The sequence below is a fragment of the Phocoena sinus genome, chromosome 10, assembly GCF_008692025.1.
Source record: "Phocoena sinus isolate mPhoSin1 chromosome 10, mPhoSin1.pri, whole genome shotgun sequence".
Classification (NCBI taxonomy): domain Eukaryota; kingdom Metazoa; phylum Chordata; class Mammalia; order Artiodactyla; family Phocoenidae; genus Phocoena; species Phocoena sinus.
In genome coordinates, this window is record NC_045772.1 from 11,677,863 (window position 1) to 11,698,778 (window position 20,916).

The 20,916-nt window shown below is 53.8% G+C and overlaps 1 protein-coding gene across 1 annotated transcript in view; it reads left to right on the forward strand.

Annotated features, from left to right (window-relative positions):
- The first annotated feature begins 209 nt into the window (after window positions 1-209).
- MYH9 (myosin heavy chain 9) overlaps window positions 210-20,916 on the forward strand; it is a 94,657-nt gene continuing 73,950 nt past the window's right edge. Inside the window, exon 1 of the mRNA XM_032644405.1 lies at window positions 210-411. The gene's annotated coding sequence lies outside the window, so the exon portion shown is untranslated. The remainder of the gene's footprint in view (window positions 412-20,916) is intronic.

A 20,916-nucleotide genomic window follows, 5' to 3' on the forward strand; every position in this document is an offset into this window, starting at 1 on the left:
GAGGTGGGGGCGAATGGGGGGAATGAATTCCCTCCCCTCTGGCCCCATAGGCTCCGCCCGCTGCCTTCCCACAGGTCAATATGTCTGTCCATCATGACCAGAAGCGGGCTGGAGTGGGTGAGACAACTCGGGAGGCGGATTCGTCCCGCCAGGCTCCGCCCCTCAGCCGGCGCCCCGCTCGGAATGGGCCCGCGCGGAGAGGGCGGGGCGGGAAGGAGGCGAGGAGCAGAGCAGGGTGCGGTGAGGCGCGCATATCACCGCGGTTCCTGAGCAGGGTACCGAAGGCTGAGCGAGGCTGACCTGCTGCAGCTCCCGCCTCAGGCGCTCGTCCCATCCCGTAGTCGCCCGAGCGCTCGAGAAAGACCTCTCGGGAGAAGCAGCGCTTGTTCCCCGGGGCAGATCCAGGTTCAGGTGAGCGAGCCCCACCGGCGGGTCCCGCCCCAAGCAGGCGGGCGGCTACGGGACGCGCGGCGTCTGGGGCAAGCGGGCCGACGTGTGGTTCTTGGCCTCCGCGCAGCCGGCGACCGGCGCGGGCGGGCGCGAAAGCTGCGGGGCCGGTCCGGGGCACCGCATCCTTCGCTCCGGGAGGGTCTCCGGGACCTCTGCGCGGACGCTCCGGGAAGGCGCCGTTGGAAGCGAGGCCTCGTGGAGCAGAGGAAGGCTTCGGGGCCGAGCGCTCCCCGGAAACCCTGCGTTCCACCCGCCCCCTCCCGCTGGCGCACTCCGCCAGCCGGGCACCCGGGAGCCTCGACCTCCCCCTGCTGTCGGGGCAGGCGCCCCGCCCTTGCCTCGCCCAGTGCCCAAGTTGGGCAAACTTTTTAACCCCTTCTGGGGAGCCTCTGTCCCTTGGACCCAGCCGCACGGGTGAGGGTGAGGTGGGAGGCTCGGGGCGGGGGCTCCTTTGGAAGTTGCCGGGCGTTTTCGAAACGGAGGTAACGGGTAGGCGGGGACCGTTTGGCAACTGTCAGGGCGTCCTTCTGAGTCAGAATCGGACAGTCGTGCTGCAGACATTGCGCTCTGCTGTTTCACCCCTCCGCTCCAGACTTCCTCATTCGGCCGGCTGCGATCGGCTGGGCGGAGGAGGGGAACCGGGAGAGGTGCGGGTGGGTGCATGGGAAGGGGTACCCGGCGGAGACCGCGGCTCGAGGCAGGAAAGACTCCCCTCCTCCCCCACAGATCCTCATCCGTTGACTTTTGACTTCTGCTCCCCGGGAGAGGAAGGCCCGCACCAAGGTCCGCGGGCCCGGCGCGCACCTGATTCCAGCGCACCTGCGGGCCGCCCCAGCAGGGCGGGGGCGGGGAGAGCTGGGCCCTGCTCCTCTAGGATCCGGCCTGGGCTATTGCATCGTTCCCGTTTGGGCCAGATCCGGGGTTTTCTACTTACCTCCCACCCCCACCCCGCCCCATTTGTCCCTGTGCAGGGTCCTCACCCCATGCTATCCTCGGGCCACGCCGAGGGCGGGACTGCATCCCCCCCATCGCATGCCTCCCGAGAACCCCGGTGTCTCAAACAGGCCAAGTACCCTCCTGGACCAGGTTGCCGGCTGTCTTGAGGCGGGGGCAGGGCGAGCGTCTGGGCTGCTGTCTGCGGCCCCACCCAGCCGGTGTGGGGAGAAGGTTCCCGGGAAGTCCCAGGTCCTGGGGACCGGCGGTTCTCTCCGCTGGGCACTTGAGAGGCCCAGTCGTTTCTCGGTTCAGTGCACCCTTTCCTGGGTTTAACAGGATCGCAAAGTAACTGTTGAGTAACTGTCGAAGGGGAAGAGCCTTAGCGCCTTCCTGCAACACTGTGGCCATTTCTGACTATCTGAGCCTGTAAGCTCACCGGGTGCTTTATCCCCTTTTTGGTAAGGAGGGAGGCTGCCTTAAGGCCTATTTAGTCAGTCACTTGATTAATATTGGTCAATCTACGTACAAGGCTGCTAGGGGTGGGGGGAGGGTACACAGATGTGTAACTGAGCAAATATTTAACTGGCTTCTCTGTGCCAGGGACTCTGCCAGGTGGTAGGGGGGTGAGGTTGAGCAAGACCTGGCCCCTGCCCTGGGGCATCTAAGGGAGAGCTGAAACAAATCTGCAGATGACTCTAATGTGAGGCAAAGATGACAGAGACCCCAGAAGGGTGCTGTGAGTCATGGGGATTGGGAGAAGGGAGCCAGCCTATCCGCGGGGGAACCCAGAGGCCTCTGCCCAGGGACAGTTGACAGTCCTCCGGGGAAATAGTGGCCCAGTGACTGAAATACAAAAGCAGCCTGTGATGAGTGTCCCAAGCAGGCCGCAGACAAAGGACTCGAGGAATTCTGAGAGGGGGCCACTACTGTCTGGGATGAGGGAAGCCGCCCCCAGGAAGGAGGACGTTGCAGGTTTGGCAAACCGAGGCAAGCATTCAGTGTTGGGAAAGTGAGGACTCATTTAGTGGATAATTGAGGGGTAATTAAAAACATCAAGAGATTGCTCCATGTAATTTGAGAGCCGCTGTGCCCCCAGATGGCTGCAGGGTGACACTGAAAAGCTCTACTCTTCACATTCAGCAAGTCCCGGCAGTGCCCGTGGGCAGATCCAGGTGCTGGGATTGGCAGGCTCTGGGGAAGGGCAGCCCAAGAGGTGCATTCTGTGGGGCTCCTAGTCTGAAGGGCATATGAGGGTAGAGGAAAGAGAGGGGCAGGGCTTTCTGGTTTTTATTTTTTATTATTTTTTTATTTTTATTTTTATTTTTTTTTTGCGGTACGCGGGCCTCTCACCGTTGTGGCCTCTCCCGCAGCGGAGCACAAGATTCCGGACGCGCAGGCTCAGCGACCATGGCTCACGGGCCCAGCCGCTCCGCGGTATGTGGGATCCTCCCGGACCGGGGCACGAACCCGTTTCCCCTGCATCGGCAGGCAGACCCCCAACCACTGCGCCACCAGGGAAGCCCTATTTTTTATTTTTAAACGTTTTAACCTAAGGGGTTGGAGATGGGACAACTTCCCTCTTACAGGATGAAGGACACATGTTAATCACAGCCTGCCTCTTGCCCGTTTTTGCTCCAGAAAAAAACAAAACAAGGGCTTTTTAAAGGGAGAAAAGCACACTCAAAAATGCTGCATTGTTGTGTTGCCTGGTGGAGGGTATTGCTAGAAGCCAGGCTAGCTGTGCTTTCTTCACTTCCTCTTCCAGCTAATCCTTCCATAAAGTACTTAAGACAGCCCTTACCAGCTTGACATCTTTATTTCAAAAGGAGAGGAGGGCTTGGCTGTTGTTTTCCTGTGAGCCTGGCCCTACCCTTCTCTTGGAGGGGGAGAAGGAGAAACCCAAGGCAAAGGGAAAAAAGAAAAAAAAAAATCCGTGCCTTGACAGCTTCCTCCCAAGCATCACGTTCCAAAAATATTTAGAATAACAAAATCTGTGTGTCTTCTTAATTAAACAAACGTCCTAATTTGCTGAGCATAATACAGCATCTCTGCCCGCAGGGGCAGGAAGTGCATTTTCCCTTTGTGCAGCCTCAGAGAGTCACTGCCTCTCGGCTTTAACCCTTGGTGTGCTGAGCCCCTGGGCTTAAGCCCTCTGGTGACGATGGTGTGGAACCCCGGCTGCCCCCTGGGAAGCAGTGAGCCTGTGACTTACGGAATCCCGTTCTTGAGAGCTGGGAAGAGTGGGGTCGTGAGCTTTGGCACTAGGCAGAGTTCAGCTCCTGACGCTGCCACTTATATGACTGTAGGCAAGTCATGTCACCTCCCTGAGCCTCAGTGTCCTCATCTGTAATATGGGAATCATGGTGCTTATCCTGCAGGGTTAGGTGTAAGAACTAAGAGAAATAAAGTATATAAAGGGCCTGATATATAGTGACTATGTACGTTTTTAACTTAACTCCTGGGGTGTCAGATGAGGAAACGGGAGGCGGGGTAGATGGATTTCCCGGCTTTTAGCGCAGTGCTGTTTGTACTTCTAAAAATGGCGTGCTTGTGTGTGTGCAGTGCTCATTGACCACAAAGCCCGAGTGGTGAAAACACAGGTGCTTCCGGGTCCCATCTGCTGATGCTTTTGGATGCTCTTGGTGATGAGCTTGTGCTCACTAGCCTTGTTGCAGGGCCCTGGCCCAGGCAGAGGGTACACAAACTCACTGCGATTTGAGTTCTCAAACACGGTTTCCGTGATCTAGGAGAGACCCAGGGGGTGACATGCAAAGAGCACTGGACTTAGTGTCTGGAGACCTGGCTTCTGGCTCTGGCTCCGGTTGGGGGAACATTTGATTTTGGTAGGAGGTGCCGTATCGCTCTGTAAAGGCATCATACCAGTTTATGTGTCCACCAATTATACCTGAAACATGCACTTTAATTTCTCCAAGATTAATTTTAATTTCTCCAAGATGCCCCAGTTTCTTAGGCACTCTCATGCCCTGTTGGTGGGAGTCTAAGTTGTAACAACTCTCTTTTGAGGAGGTAGTTTGGCAATATCTGTCAAAGCATTGTCTTTCTGACTGATTTCTAGGAACTCACCCGGCAGATAAACTCAGACGTGCAAAAGGAAATGTCCGAGGACATTCTTTGCAGCATCGTCATAGAAGAAGACAGGAAACAAGCTAACTGTCCATTAAGAGGGTCAAATAAATCATGGCACAGCTGTACAGTGGGAATCCTTGCAGCCCTTGAAAAAATGAGGCTGACCTATAGGTACCGATAGGCCATACTCTCCAAGATACATTGTAAGTGGATAAAACTAGAAGCAAAGTAGGATACGTGTTGCTCCCTTTTGGGTGAAACAGGGTATGTCGCCTGGGCTCTATGCACGGAAAGCTTACAGAAACCCGGGTAATAGTGGTTGTCTCTAGATAGGGCCCAGGAAGCCGGAGTCCGGGGTGAGCATTACTTTTTTCACTAAATGCCTTTTCACATGCGTTGCCCTTAAATAGTCAAAAATTCAAAATTTTCTTAGTTTTATTATCTATACAAATAAGTGGTTGGCTGGCCAGTCTTAGAGGTCTCCGCTTTAAAATGCATTTTGCTCAGGTTCCCAGATTGCACACTGAGTGCCTATTGTGTGCAGGGAGGGAGGAAGGCTCTTAAAAATGGGCTGAATTGCTCTGTGGTTGGAACGTTTTCGGGCCTGTTTTCTTCTCCATGATGTCATATTATCACCAGAGTAACCCCTTTAGACAAATGTCTACTCTGATCCACTCCCTCGTGTTCTGGAAAATGGTAGATGATTGCTTTTTCTCTGCAGTAAGGGAAAAGGAAGCCTGCAAGATGTGTCTGGAAAGTATTTCAGGATGCCTCTTTGCCAGCTTTCCCACAATCCCCCTGGCTCCAAACGGTCCTCTTGTCCTTGCCTGGGGAGACCACCCTGACCAGAAGACCAGACCTTTATTCTCTTGGGTCCTCCTCACTTGGAAACTTGGGGTCATTGCAACCCACCCCATCTCCGGTTGTCCCTCACACGTCTGGCCTGTGGTTTTTATGTATTAATAACATTGGAAAAGCCCAAATTCTTGAGAAGATGTGATCAGAGGGGTGCTTTGAATTGGAGGGCCCCGATCCCCCTCTCAAGGAGGACTGCCTTAGTCTTGCATGATGTGGGCCCCGGAGAAGACGTAGGCTCTGCTCACCACCGAGTTGGTGCTTTCAGCCGGTGGAAGACCCCTTCAGGGTCTCGGGCAGGGCTGTGTCCCTCCCAGGCAGCCTGTAGGCCTCCTGGAAAGATGGCATGAGTCACACAGGAGTACCCCAAATGAGCCAGCGTCTAAACTGGGCCTGCCACCCCGTGGGCGGGCGGTTTGAAGTCTGGATGCCAACCTGTATCTGCCCCCTCTGCCCGCACCTGCCCCTCAGGCTTTGAGGGCACCAGATATTTGGGGAGCTGCCCCCTTGCGTCTGATGCGGGTCTCTTTAAAAAGTAACTGAGGCAGGCAGGCTGCTGTTGGACTTTCTGAGGCCCCCATTCTGCCCACTGGTTTCTCCAGCCTGAGGTGATTCAGCACCCAGGATGGGACACAGCACACCCGGGCCTGGGCAGGTGGGCCCAGAGAAGGCTCCTGGCCGACCTTTGGCTGAGGGTGAGGCCGTGTAGGGAGTTTCTCCGCAGCCTGACTCTCAGGTTCTCGCAGCCGTGTCTTCAGCAGCTGCCTTCGTCTCTAGCCTGGGTGGGGAAGCCTCCTGTTGTGGCTGGAGGGAACCTTGCAGGGCCTTCTGGAAGTTGCCACTGAAGGGTATGGCTTCCTGCCTGGGCAGGTTGGGCTGTGGCCTGCAGGGAGGTCGAAGGTGCAACTGACCTTCCCCCCGCCTGCAGGTCACTTCCTCGGGGCCTCTCAGAGGTCCTTGGTCCTTATGGTCCTTACCGTGTTGCCCAGAGGACCAGGGGTCCTCCAGGGGAGTCCCTCTCTCACCTCCATGGACGTTATTTTGGGAACTTCCATCTCAGGTTTTCTTTTCCTTTCATTTAACTCTAATCCTGAATGATGCCCCGCTTAAAAGGAAAATCAACAGCGACAGGACAGTCCTCCCTACTGAATTTGCTTAGGATTATAGAATGTCTGAGCTGGAAGGGGTCTTAGGGATAGTGTCATTTTTGCCGCCTCCCCCCGCAGTTAGAGGAGTGAGTCGCCCAAGCTCATTCTGTGAGTTGGTAGAAGAAAGCTCTGGCCCCTGGTTTCCCTTAACCCCAGTGCCTTTCTCTCAAAATCATGTGGCCTCGCTTAAAAGTGGTTTTGAGCTGTTATCATGCCTTTCCTCAACTTTATGCACTGTTTAGCCCAGCAACACGTACTTAGCTCCTTTAATCTTCCCTCAAGAGTCTGTTTTTCCACACCCTTAATCTTTTTCTTTTGCGGGGTGGGGGGGGAGGGGCCCAAGGGTTAAGAAATGGGGTGGGAAATGTTTCGGGTTTCTCTGAACTTCTTCCAGTTGGACAGTTCCACTTGGCCTGGAAGTTCCTGCAGCTCAAAAATCAATATTTCACATGGGGCAGCGCCAGGCAGTGAGCGGGTGGGCCACTCAGAGAGCCACACCAGCTTTCCACGGTCCTTCAGCCAGTCCTGGTTTCTAGTAATTTTAGACGTCACTTAACGTCTTGGGTGATCGCTGTGTTGTATCTTTGATACAAAACCCACGTAGAGGGAACCAAACCAGGGCTTTGGGATCTGGTGGAGCTAGGACCAGACCCTTGCCTTTCCTCCCACTGCTAGGCTGGAGCCTCAGTTTCCTCATCGACCACATGGAGATGTCGCTTTTGTAGGCTTGTTGTAATTTACATATAAACATACGCCAAGTGGGCCAGTTCTTTTCCTCCTCCTCTTCCTCCCTTTTGCAGGTCGTCACCAACATCCTCTGTCCTCCGGTGTTTGGAGATGTATGTTCAGGTTTTAAAGATTTTGAATTTGCGCAACAAGCCCGTCCCTCGATAACATGGTGCAGTGAGATGACTGAGGAACCTGCGAAAGTTTCCCTGGGCTTGGAGGCTGACGTTTTCCAGGCCTGCAGCCTTTGCATTCTTCTCAGACCGTACAGTTCAACTGGTGACTGATCGGAGTCGGTTTAAGCATTTTTTAAAAAGCTATTATAAAGCTGCCAGGGCACCTTTTTTTTGGGTTGTCTGTGTTCAAAAGCCGCCACATTTCCTGTGTTTTGCATTAAGTCACAGGGCTGGAGAAGGCAGCTTCCTGTCTGATAAACATAAAGACGAGGCATTTGGAACCATTTGGGTGACTTAATCTAACTGGGCTGGAATGGGGGAGAAGGTTTTAGACCCCACTGAACTGAGAGGTCAGAGGTGGGGTCTTCTTTCATCTCTCCATCCCCAGTTTCTCGCCAGCGCCGGGCATGGACTTGACCTCTCGTCCTTGTTGCACGAGTGGAGTTCAGGTCTCACTGGTACCTGTGCCCGTAAGCCCGGGGACGCGGGGGGCCAGGCAGCCAAAGGTCTAGATTGCCATTTAGTGATCTCTCCATTTCATAAAAGGCGGATGCTCGGTACTTGTCTGGAAGTCTCTGGGATAAGAAAGTTGGTGGCAGGGAGCTATTTTAATTTTGTCTGTTTTTTAATATTGAAGAGCCAGCTGTTGGGTATTGATCCCAAATTTCTTGGCCAAGTCAGTCGTCAAAGATGCCTTGGGCTCCTGCTGTGTGGCCTGCCCTGTGCTGGGCCTGCTGGGGCTTCAGTGGGGACGAGGGCAGAGAGCCCATCCCTGGCCTCAGGAGCCTTACCCTTTATTAGGGAGTTGGGACACTGGGACGGAGACTTGGGACGTGAGGCAGCCCGTGCCACCCTGAGTGAGCAGGGATTTCTGGGCATCTTGAGCCAGTTTCCTGGAGCCTAGGATCATCTGGGAGGAAGAGGGAAGATGAGGAAGGTGGGCAAGGAAGGAAGGAAGAGGCTCTGGTGGAGGGACGCTGGCCTGGTAATCAGGATATCTAGGTTGAAGTCCCAGCCCTGCCTGTAATAGTAATAACAATAAGAGTTAAATCTTATTGACCCCTTGCTAGGTGCCAGGTGCTGTGCTAGTGCTTTTACATGAATTCTCTCATTTAATTCACTCCCAGGAGGTAGGAAGTTAATCCCCATTTTACAGATGAGACTGAGCAGGGATTCAGGCTCAGGCGCTCTGACCCCTGTGTGTCCTTACTGATGCCCTTCCCTCCTGGGCTTGCCTGTGCCCACTTGGCAGTGAGGGGTTGGACTGGTCCCTGAGTCCTCCTTCCTCGCCAGTGGCCAAGAATTAATGAAAAGAGTAGGGCTTTGGGCCGGGGCAGGACGGGGCACCTCACCCCTAGTGCAGTTAGCTGTTTGGAGCGAGGTTGCCAGTTCGATAGTGTTGCCTTGGCTACTGACTTCACCTTTAACCTCAACCGACCATTTTTCAAATGTGTGTGTGTTTTGTCCTAAGGGAGGGCAGCGTAAATCCCGGCTGCCATGCCTGCCTGCTGTTGGTGGGGCCCTGGCTGGTCCTCACTGGGAGCCAGCCAGCCAGAGGGCCCGCCACCATCTCCATAGTGGGCTCTTCTTGACATCAGCCCACTTGCAGACTTGCATTCCTTCCTGCTTCATTTGTCCATCTGTCTATCATCATTCAGTAACCACTCCTCAGAGCTTTACAGTGTATGCTGGGTGCTTGCCTGGGTGCTGGGAATAAGGAGGGGAAGGAATCAGGGGCCCTTGTTTCCGGGAGCTGTTGGTGTCCCACCAGAGTGCTGGGGGCCCAGGGGGATCTGAGAAGGCTTCCTGGAGGAGGTAGCTTCTGAGCTGATTGCAAGGTAGGGATGTGGCACAGCACGTCCAGGGAACAGGGCTGGGACCTTGTTCATTCACTCAGACTTCGGTGGAGCTTTGTAAGGGTGATGCAGGTGGCCAAGGCCCTCTGAGTCACCCTGGGCTAGTAAAAGATTTCTTCTCCTTAGTGGCTCCAGGCCCCGGCCCCATCTCAAAGCCCCTTAAGCAGCCCAAATGGCCCATTAAGGTCTGCTTCCCTGTGCCACTTCCTGGGAAATGTGGCGGTCCGGGATTGCACTCCCAGGCCCTTAACCTCTGGGTGGCTGCTGGGAATTCTGCCTGTGCCCTCTGGTTATGTGGTCAGCAAGGACACTGTTCCCAGCTGAAGGATTTGGGATGACATTTTTCATGGAGTGTTGAGAGAGACAATTGTTCCTGGAATAGGTTCCCTTTTTCTTCTTTTAAATAATTTATTTTTTATTTTATTTTATTTATTTTTGGCTGCGTTGGGTCTTCGTTGTTGTGTGCGGGCTTTCTCTAGTTGCGGCGAGCGGGGCTACTCTTCGTTGCAATGCGCAGGCTTCTCATTGCGGTGGCTTCTCTTGTGGAGCATGGGCTCTAGGAGCACGGGCTTCAGTAGTTGTGGCATGTGGGCTTCAGTAGTTGTGGCATGCGGGCTCCAGAGCGCAGGCTCAGTAGTCGTGGTGCACGGGCTTAGTTGCTCTGCAGCATGTGGGATCTTCCCGGACCAGGGCTTGAACTCGTGTCCCCTGCATTGGCAGGCGGATTCTTAACCACTGCGCCACCAGGGAAGCCCCTAGTTTCCCTTTTTAAAGTAAAAGAAAAGCGGGGAGGGGAGGTTTGTTTATAGCACAAACGATATAATAACAAACCTGGCAAGAAGCAAATTTGCCCCTCACTCCATCCACTGTTTGCATTTTTCTGGGTTTCCTGTCCATATACTTGCATATTTTACAAAATTAAATGCTAAAATTAAATATTAAATTAGATACCGTCGTGTGTTGTGACTACTCAGTGCTGTAATATAAAGTTTCCTATGTTGCAGCAGTCTCCACAGTTATTATTTTAATGGCTATGTTATGGTCCACGGTGGGAAAGAACCATTATTGACTTTGCCAGAAAGTTCCATGGGTTTTATTGAGTCTTTTGGAAATTCATTCATGCAGCAAATACAGAAACTGTTGGGTGGTTAGGATGTAGATGAATGAGACATCCCAGATCCTGCCCTCAGGGGGCTCACAGTCTATACCCAGGGAAGAATCACTTCACTTGGGTGTCGTTGGTTGTGCTGGTGGTGAGCCCTGGAGAAAGTGGCAGCTTAGATGCCCTGGTAGAGTTGATGGAAAACAGGTAAAACCACTCTGTCATCAGTGGTGAGAAAGCGCAGGAACGTGGACCTGGGAGATCTTTCTGGGCTCATTGGAGGAAGATCTTTATGCCCTCCCTCCCCGAGTGGTTGGTTCATGCAGGTCTGGACCAGAAAACGCCCGGGGTGGGGTGGCGGTGGGCGGTAGTGAGGGACAGCGGCTCCGAGGGACCATGTCAGTGGTGGGGGGGAGGTTCTGGCCCTCCTGAGGGAGGCCCCTTGGTGACCACGGTGGGAGGCGGCCAAGGGTGGGGACATCTGAGAACCGTCCAAAGCCAGGCAGGCCACTTGGGCTGTGCTGTGGCTCCTGCCTCTGGGGAAGGAACCAACTGTGGCAACAAGTTGCAACAGTGTAGTTTTGTTGTAAAGAGGAAGTTGCAGAATCTTAGTGGCTGCTTTTAAGCAGACAGACCTTTACAACAGTAAAGGAGTTTTGGGGCGCGGGGCGGGGCTGGGTGTGAGGGGAGAAGGCAGGTGGTCAAGGGCCTAGAAACTGGGCTACAGTGTCTTTGCTCTAGTGTTTTCTTTCATTCCAGATTAATGGCTTCCTTGCCAAGGCTTCTTCCCTCTTTCCAGCTGCCCACTGCCCCTGTCCCCCAGCCCCAGCTTCTGGCTCAAAGGAGCCTGGCCTGAATGCTGCAGTCTTCCTAGAGCGCAGGAGAGAAGCCAGCCCCATCCCCGTGCCCACACCCCGAGGGAGTGAGAAGGGATGAGAGGGCCAGGGCGGGACGTGGTCACTGGGACACCTCCGTGGTGCTGTCTGTTTCAGGTTTTGCCGACCTCCTCGGGTCCCCTCTCCAGGCTGCAGCGGCGGTTTGGATCAGTACCAGGTCCGCAGGGTTGAGGTTTGAGTAGGAGAGCCCTGTCGTCCTCAGTGTGCTCCCCCCTCCATCAAATACACACTCAGAAAACCAAAAACAAACCCTAAACCTAACCTAACCTTATTTTTTACATATTGACTTTAAATTAGTAATGAGAATAAACCATTAGCTGGGGATTTCAGCACTTAGTAGATTATAATGTTCCCTGGTGGTCAAGGTGAGGTCCGGTGTGTATCTTTTTTTTTTTTTTTTTTGATGGTACGTGGGCCTCGCTGTCGTGGCCTCTCCTGTTGCGGAGCACAGGCTCTGGACGCGCGTGCTCAGCGGCCATGGCTCACGGTCCCAGCTGCTCCGCGGCATGTGGGATCTTCCCGGACCGGGGCACGAACCCGTGTCCCCTGCATCAGCAGGCGGACTCTCAACCACTGCGCCACCAGGGAAGCCCCAGTGTGTATCTTTTTTAAATCTCCTGTCACCTTATTTACACTACTGTTTGGCGGTGATTATAGACTAGAGATTATCTTTGAATTTATACTATTTAAAATTATTTACCAGCTTTTATATTGGAGGAGGAGAGGTGGGGCAGGAATAGAGAATTAGATAAAGCAGAAGGAGGCAGCGGGGCGTGGGGAAGGGAGTGGGTGACTCTAGAAGTGGCAGCTGGGTTTAAATCCCATTTTCACTCAGTTTATTTATTCATTAAATATGTATCAAATGCTGGCTGTGTGCTAGAGTCTGTTTCAGTGCTGGGGATACATGACTGAATAAAAGTAACCAAAGTCTGCGGTTGACATTCCAGTGGGGAGAAGCAGCCAGCAGCCAGCCAAACAGGCTCACCGTGGCAGGTCAGGGTGGTGGGCATACTGTAGAGAATGATGGTCAGGTGAAGGCATGTACAGAGCACCAAAGACCGGGCTGCTTAAACAACAGAAATTTATTTCTCACAGTTCTGGAGGCTGGAAGTCCAAGATCACAGTGTCTGCAGGGTTGGTTTCTGCTGAGGTCTCTCTCCTTGGCTTGCAGATGGCCTCCCTATTGCAGCCTCTTCACTCAGTCTTCCCTCTTTGCACACATCCCTGCTGTGTCCCTGTGTCCAAACCCCCTCCTTTTACTAGGACACCTGTCAGATTGGATTAGGGCCCACCCTCATGGTCTCATTTTCACCTAAAGACCTCTTTAAAGACCCTCTCTCCAAATACAATCACATTCTGAGGTACTGGGGGTGCAGGCTGCAATATGTGAATTTGGGGGGCAGAGTGCAGACCATAAGAGAGGAGAGGGGAGTGGGTATGTGTCAGTGTCAGAAGAGGCCTCTCTAACCCAGGGACACTCTATCGGTCCCTCTAGGACTTCTCCCTACTTCACCAGTTGTTCCTTTAACTGCTTCGAGCCCCAGTTTGCTCACCTGTAAAATCTGGTTAATAAAACCCATCTCGTGGTGTCCTTTGGGCAGCTAAATTGTGGAAGTCACTCCGTGCACTGTCTGGTTCATGGGGGACCCCCAGTAAATGTGTCCCCATACCCTCTCCTGCCCCCCGCCCGCCCTTGGTTCACGGAGCGCCTTTGCCTCCTGTCTTCTTTCATCCTCTCTGCTCCTGAGTTCCACTCATGGACATCAAAGTGCCGCAGGAACCAGGCCCCCAGAATGGACAAGGGATGGACAGTTCTTAGGTCGCTCTGCCTTCCTTACAGGGGTGATGGCATCCCCCGCCCATTCTTGTGGAGCAAGTGTTCTTGGAGATGACTTCTCCCTTCTGAGGAGCCATAAACACTGCCTTTACGTGAGCAAGAGGAAACGCTTGCGGAAAACTCGTGCAGGGCTAGAAAATCCCAGTTGCTGGCCGAAGTGTTGGGTGGCTGCCTGCCAGGGAGAGCTTCCCTTGCTCTGTCAGCACCCACACCCCCCACTGGTTTCTGTCTTAGCCCTTCTCGACCCTACTTGCTGGTGTCCCTGCCCTATTAGAGGACTTGCCACTGGAACCCTTGCACTGTATGTGGCCCACGGTAAGCACTTAATACATGCTTCAGAGAGGGGTGAATATATTCATACCGGAGCGTGAACCAAACAGACCTGGTTCAGCATGAGCGCTGTCGCTTAGCTCTGTGTGACCTTGGGTAGATGGCTTTATTTCTTTGGGGTCTGAGGTTTAACCACTGTGCCATGGTTCTGTCTGGTACTTGTGTACGTAGGCAGGGGACTTGGAGTCAGACCCTCTGTCCTAATTCGGATTCTCCCCTGTGCCAGCTCTTGGACCTTGGGGGAGTCATGCATCGTTCCTGTGCGTATGTTTCCTTGTCTGTGGAATGGGGAAAATAACTACCATGAGCGTTTTGGTGCTCAATAAAGTTTAGCTTTATTGTTTATTTGTTTTATTTACATACAGTTTCTCCAGCACAGTGCCAGGCTGTCTATTATAAATATATCTATTTTATCCATTTTTAACAAACCGATCCTCATGTACTTTTTCTATCACTGTGAAGTTTGAAGTCACACTCAGGTTACTGCAGTTGAAGTCTCCCAATCCCACGAGGGTGGTGGTATTGATGTTCCCATTTTAGAGCTGGGAAAATCGAGGCTCAAAGAACCTAAGTGCCTCACCCCAGGTAGTACGGGAGAGATCTCAGGTCCTCTCCCCGCTGCTCTAATTTTCAGGCCAGTGATTTTCCATATCTGCTTCCGTTGCCTCTCTTGCCCTCTCATCCCACTTAACCCTTTAAGTGGATAGCGTCTGTGAAGCTGGGGGCTTGTAGACTTTCACGCTTTCGTACACAACCTTAATGCAGTGGTTGTCGGCCCGGTGCCTCCCTGGCTTATGGTGCCAGGTGTGAAATACAGCCTTCCCTGCTCCACTGGAGACACACATCCGTGGGCGGCAGGTGCAGGTGGGCGGCCAGGTGTGTGAGATGGGCTCAGCATGGCTCCTACAGGGAATCTTAGCTGTTCCCCCTCAGCCTTCCAGCACTGCTCCTGCCTCCTAGCTGCCTCCTGGCCACCTCCTAGCCCACCAGCCTGCCTTCTGGCCAGAGCTGGGCCCGCTGCCCGCCTTCTGCCCAGAGCTGGGCCCGCTGCCCCCCAGCCATCTCCTGCGCCTGCCAGGGTGTAGAGGAAGTGGCTGTATTGACCGAGCGCTCGTCAAAAATGCCTCATCACGGGATTAATCACTGGCCGCCGAGCCCAGTGGAATTCCCAAGGCCCCGTCCTCACTGTGGCTTCTCACCTCCCTCCAGACCTACCTGGAGTTGGTTCTGCCCACTCGCTGGCTGGCACTTGAAGCCTCACATCAGGGAGGAAGGAACAGACAGCGGCCTCCAAGGCCGAGACTGAAGATGCAGCATGGCAGCGTCCCTCCCAGCCTCTTACCAGCCATGTGCCCTCAAAGTGCGGACACGCTGGGGACGCTGGGCCGAGGGCTCTTCCGGGTTGCAAACCCCCGTGTGCAGATCTTCACAGTCTACACACCTAGGGCAGACCAGTGTGACAGAGGCTGAAAAAGGATGGCTCTCTTCCCCTTTAAGACACGTCTCAGGCTTTAGTTATCCTTAGGTTGAAATAGCCAAGCCCCCGTCCCCTTCTGGCTTTCAGACAAGAATCTGAAGAATGTGATACTCCATTGAGGACCTGAGCAAAGATGGGGGCTGGGGCAGAATTCTGGGCCCTTGGGGAGACTTTCGCCTGCCGCCTTTGTGCTGCTGGACCTGGACATTCCAAACTGGTTGTGGTCGGGAGTGTGAACCACAGGCCTGTTAAATTCCTGCCTCCTCAGTGGGATCCGCAGGGGACAGCTGGGAGGGGCGGGGAGGGAAACCTCCCCCTTCTGACAAGCACATCTTAGAGAAATCGGGTTAAAGGAGTTTGCAGGTGAAACTTGCCTGATGCGAGGGGGCTTGCGTCGGCCGCTTGGGTGCTGGGTGGCAGGGAAGGTTGTGGGCCGTCCCCTTCCTGACCCATTGCTGACGGCCGGTCACCAGGTCTTCTTACCAGCCTTGCCTACTGCTCTGTGCCTCTGCTGCCTCTCTGCATGTTCAGAGCCTGCTGGGTAGGCGCAGACCCCGCGGTACAGGCAACAGCAGCTACTACTTGCACCCTGGGCTTTGGTTTCCTCATCTGCAAAGCAGGACGCTAACAGAACCTACCTCTGCGTTGTTGTGTGCAGTAGTGAGGTCTCACGTGAGAAGCACCCAGAACTAAGTGTCAGCATGGTCCTGCACTATGGGCTTTGTGATTCCTGAGCAGATGAAGAAAGGGAGGTGCAGAATGCTTAAATTATGTTCCCAGGACTTTCCTGGTGGTGCAGTGGTTAAGAATCCACCTGCCAAAGCAGGGGACATGGGTTCGAGCCCTGGTCCAGGAAGATCCCACATGCCGCAGAGCAACTAAGCCCGTGCGCCACAACTACAGAGCCTGCGCTCTAGAGCCCGCGAACCACAACTACTGAGCCCGCGTGCCACAACTACTGAAGCCCACGCACCTAGAGCCTGTGCCCTGCAACAAGAGAAGCCACCGCATGAGAAGCCCACGCACCACAACGAAGAGTAGCCTCTGCTCGCCGCAACTAGAGAAAGCCCGCGTGCAGCAACGAAGACCCAACATAGCCAAAAATAAATTAAAAAAAAAAAATTATGTTCCCAGAATCCCTCAGCCAGTGAATGGAGACTCCAGTGCCCACATCCAGGTTGGCCGGATGTGTCCCATCCTGCACTGATCCCACAGCCTCTGTGGGGTGTGTGCGCACACGTCTGCGTGTGCACGTCTGTGTGGGGGGGAGGGGAGGCTTCGCCCAGGGCAGGCTGGTATGGCCGCATCTGGCCGCTCCCTAAGGCAGGATCCACCACGGTTTCTCTCACACAGCTTCAGCCTTGGCCCCTCTGGGACCAGCCTGTGGCCCAGGCAAAGGAATGATTCTCAGCAGGTGGTTAAATAAGCGGCGGCCAGGTTTCTGGTGACAGATGTGGTGAGGTCATCCCTGCGGCCAGGCTCCCTGCTCAAGGACAGCTGGGCTGGCCGACCTTTCAGACACGGGTGCTAGCACACTATGCTCTAGGAGCTGTCATTCAATTTTTGTGTCAAGTGTGAAATAAGTGGGTTTTATCTTCACCCCGTGTGTGGCTCGTATTTGGGTCACTTTCTCCCGGGAGGGCGAAGGCTCTGGGATGCCGCTCGTGCAGCCTGGCCTTTCTGGAGGGCTTATCTCTGCCCGCCCTCCAGCCTGTGTGCCCAGGGCTGGCTCCGTGCTGGCTCAGTGGTGAACAGGCCCAAGGGATGGAAACGAAAGGGAGACAGTTTGCCGTCTAGTTTTGGATGTTTTGTTTCTGCCGTCCAGAGTGATCAGAGCAGCCCAGGGGACACGGCCTCCTGCTGTCACCATCCCGGGTCCTCTGCTTCCCAGGCACACTCTCACTATTGGGCCATCCCGACCGCATCCCCTCTGGAGGATGGTGAAGGAAGCAAAGCCTCTGAAGTCAGTTCACGTTGCCTTGGTGCAGAAGGAGGCCACTCCAGTGCCCCTTTGCCTTTGAGCTGGTAACCAGGGGGCTCCTAAAAGTCCGTGGACTGTACTTGAGGGTCTCTGTGACCCCCTAAGATGGTACACAAAGGGTTCACAGCCTCCAACCAATTCTCAAAGGGGTCTTTGATGGCTGGAAGTGTTAAAAACCACTGATCTAGAGAAATGGGGACTTTGGGTTTCCTGTTTATAGAGTGTGTGTGTGTGTGTGTGTGTGTGTATGTCTGTGTATAAACAGATGTGCAGAGGCATATCTGTTTATACACAGACACAGACACGCACACACACAGGCTATTACCAGGCAGGAGGGTCTGTTCATTATAGGGTTAGGTGACATTGTCCCAAGGATATAAATGTGAGGAGAGTACCCTTCCTGGGGCAGTGGGCTTTTCTTCTCCCATCTCATCTGTATGAAGCCTTTAATATAGCACTTCTGGGCATCTCTTCAGTGTGGGGCTCTGCCTGGAGCTTTGAGTGGTGATGTTTTGATAGTAGTGGATTTGATCTGTTGTTACTCTGCATACAGAAGAAACTGGGCTCTTCTTTCTTTCTGTCCTTGTGATTTTCCACCTGGGCTCCAGGTCCTCAAAAGATGTTTCCTAAACCCCAGGTCCAGACAGGTCACTTCACCTCCCTGAGCATCGGTCTCCCTCTTTTTTTAAGGGGGACGTTGGGGAGCAGGGAATGGGGCAGGGGCCGTAGGATACCTGCCATGGCTTTACTGAGGGTGTCGAGATCAAATGATGGGGGCGGCGGGGGACCAGCAGTCCAGCCCATGTCAGGTGACTGGGCTGCTACAGCTGCCACCTTACAGGCCGGAGGTTTGACACCGCCCCACCCCCCACCCCGCCCCGCCCCAGCCTTGCTTTTCTTTGGACTTAACTTTTGCTTGTGAACTTCACTGTGTTATCTTGGGCATGTCGCTGGCCTAGTCTGAGCCTCACATACCCAGTGAAGGCTGAGGTCAGATGGGTGTTTCTCAGGCTGTCAGTTGAGACTCGCTGGTGGGTTGTGAGATTACCGGTGGCAACCAGTAGTTTTAGGAATTAAATAGACTCGAGTGCAAAGTATGCACGTAGCATTTTGCGAAGCTCTTGTTTGACACATTTGCGTATTCGCGATAAAAAGCTTTTAAATCATTTTTTTTCTACTGCAACTTGAGAGTTTAAAAAAAATGTTGGCGCCCCCAGGATGAGATGCTTCTTGCGGGGGCTGGGTGGGGTGGGGTCTCTCAGCCCTGACTTGTGTGGTTCCTGCCCACAGGTCTGAGCTGAGCTGGGTCTCCTCCACCCCTGCAGCTGAGCCTGTAAATGGAGCTCCCTTTAGGATCAAACTCTTTAACTAAAGTTCTTCACAAAATTCTGGGAAGTGAGCTGCATTCCTGGGGTGGAATAAATCATGCTGAGTGAGGCTAGGCAGGATGTGACTTCAAACCCCCCCCGAAGTGGGCTTTGTGAGGGCAGCATTTGTGACTGACTCATTATGAGCTAGCTCAGCAGCGACACAAACTCCTTGAGAGAAGAGGCAAGACCGTCCGGGAGGGGCACCGGCGGGCCCGGGGCGCCACCAAGCACCGCTCCTCCCTTAGCTCATTTTGGTCCCCACAATAGTCCTGTGAGTTGAGCCGTGCTCTGACCGCATTGCAGAGATGGGGCTGTCAGCTCTCCGCTGGGGGCTGCACAGCTCCACGCCCTCCTGTCCTCCCAGCTGATCCGGGGAGTGGGGGCGCAGCTGGTAGTATCTCCAGTTGGTGCACGGAGAAACCGAGGCCTAGGGGCCCAGTCAACCTGGCCCAGTTTGTTCTGTTAGTAAAGTGACGGGTCCGCAATCCCCCAGCCAGTCTTGGCCGTCTCCTGAGTCTGATTTTCTAAGACGCCTTCCATAAAGGTCATGATTAAAGTTATCACCATTTGGAAGGTCTCTCTCCTCTCAGGGCCGACTTAAATGACTGCCTTGATCAATACAGGAAGATCGGTGTTGACCTCTAACCAGTCGTGTGTCAGTCAGAAACAAAACAGAGATTAGCGTACATCAGATTTAGCTGGAAGGGTGGGGAGAAGAATGAAGATGCTGATACGGTCCTGAATGGCCACAGAGAAGGCTCAGCCCATTCTGGGCCTTTACTGCCTTGTCTGCTAAAGAGAATCACTGAGGTTTGGAAAATAAGATGCAGGATTACTGGGCTTATCCTCAGGCACTTTAAGAATGGGTGGCAGAGAATCGGTTGGGCTTGGTCCTTGGGGTTTGGACCTTTTGGGAGACTGGAACCTTTCCCATTTCTAAGGTTCATTAGGGATTACTCAGCACCTACGCAGGTCCGTCATCAGGGACCTGGTGGTGACTGGGATCCATCGTGGCCCTAGAGCTCTCAGCCCAGCAGAATGGGATCAGGATGGTTATTGGTGGTAGCGGATTTTGTTTGTTTTTTTGTGTCATTTGAACATCACTCAGAATAACAAGCTGCCGAAGACCTGGTGGGCCCTGGACTGAGGGGTCTTCAGACTTGTCTTTCCTTTCTGACCTCCAGTTGGGCTTCTCAGCCATCGTGATGTGGACTCAGGAAACCAGCGTGCTGCACTTTCCCATTGAGACTGCGGCCGTATAATTAAATCTTCTCAGTATGGTTACTTTTCTGTGTTGGGTTTCAGCAAACTGTGCTTGCGTGCTTGGGGAAAGAAAAACCGGCCTATCAGCAGAACCAAAGGGAAGGGATAACTTGACTGCAGGAATCTGAAGGTTTGTGTCGCCCCTGTGCGAGTGTGGGAAGCTCTTGAGGGTTCAGGAGATGCGATCTGCGGGAGGATAGGGTGGTGTGTCCGTGCACAGTTCCTGATGAGAAGTCAGCCAAGCTATTCTGTCAAACCCGGGGGTGCATCTGGGAGGATAATGTGCACCTTGCTCTTTGGGGGGGACCCCACCACCACGTCTGAAATGACTTGCTTCTCTACAATTTCTCCTGGGCAGCCGAGTGGAAGGAAGCTCATTACCGAGTAGGTGAGGCACATGTGTGATCTCACTACACAAATACTGAACCGGTTAAGAGCAAAGTCAACATCCAGTGCAGACAACTTACCCGCAGGTCTGCTGGCAGCTGCTCGCCCAGCTTCTTCCCATGCAGTGAGAGCTGCATTGCTGCTGTGCCTGTCCTCTCCTTTGACACCAGACGCGAGGGGTTAGGAGGGAATGGTGATTCTGCTGGACAGCCAGGTTCCAGAAGACACAACGTGAGCTGTAAACCCAAGCATTCTGAATAGGCGAGTTCACGTCCACAGGTACCGACTGACTGAGTACCCTCTGTCTGAACCCTGGGCTCAGTCAGCACCTGAAGGAGTTCCAGGGACGATGGGAACAGGCAGAGAGGTTCTGGTGGTTCTGGTATAAGGCAGACTGTGCTGGAGCAGGCCTGGGGAGAGGAGAAAGAGGAATAATATACCGGGTGTTAGGAAAGGCTGCCTGGGTGAGTGGAGAATTATGATGAAGCGAAGACTGTCTTCTGGGGACTTGTATGTTTTTTTTGTTTGTTTGATAAATTTATTTCTTTATTTATTTTTGGCTGCGTTGGGTCTTCGTTGCTGCGTGCGGGCTTTCTCTAGTTGCGGCGAGCGGGGGCTACTCTTCATTGTGGTGCGCAGGCTTCTCATTGCGGTGGCTTCCCTTGTTGCGGAGCACGGGCTCTAGGCACGCGGGCTTCAGTAGTTGTGGCACGCGGGCTCAGTAGTTGTGGCTCACGGGCTCTAGAGCGCAGGCTGAGTGGTTGTGACCCACGGGCTTAGTTGTTCCGTGGCATGTGGGATCTTCCCGGACCAGGATCGAACCCGTGTCCCCTGCATTGGCAGATGGAGTCTTAACCACTGCGCCACCAGGGAAGTCCTGGAGTCGTGTTTGAATGAGAGTGTCTGGCAGGGGACAGGAGAGATGGGGCTGGAAAGGTAGTTGGAGGCACTGGTTGCGGGAATTGGTTGGGCTCTAAAGGCCATAGGGATCTTTCTCTTTAGGTGGGAAAGGTCGTCATTCTGAATGGTGGATTTCTTA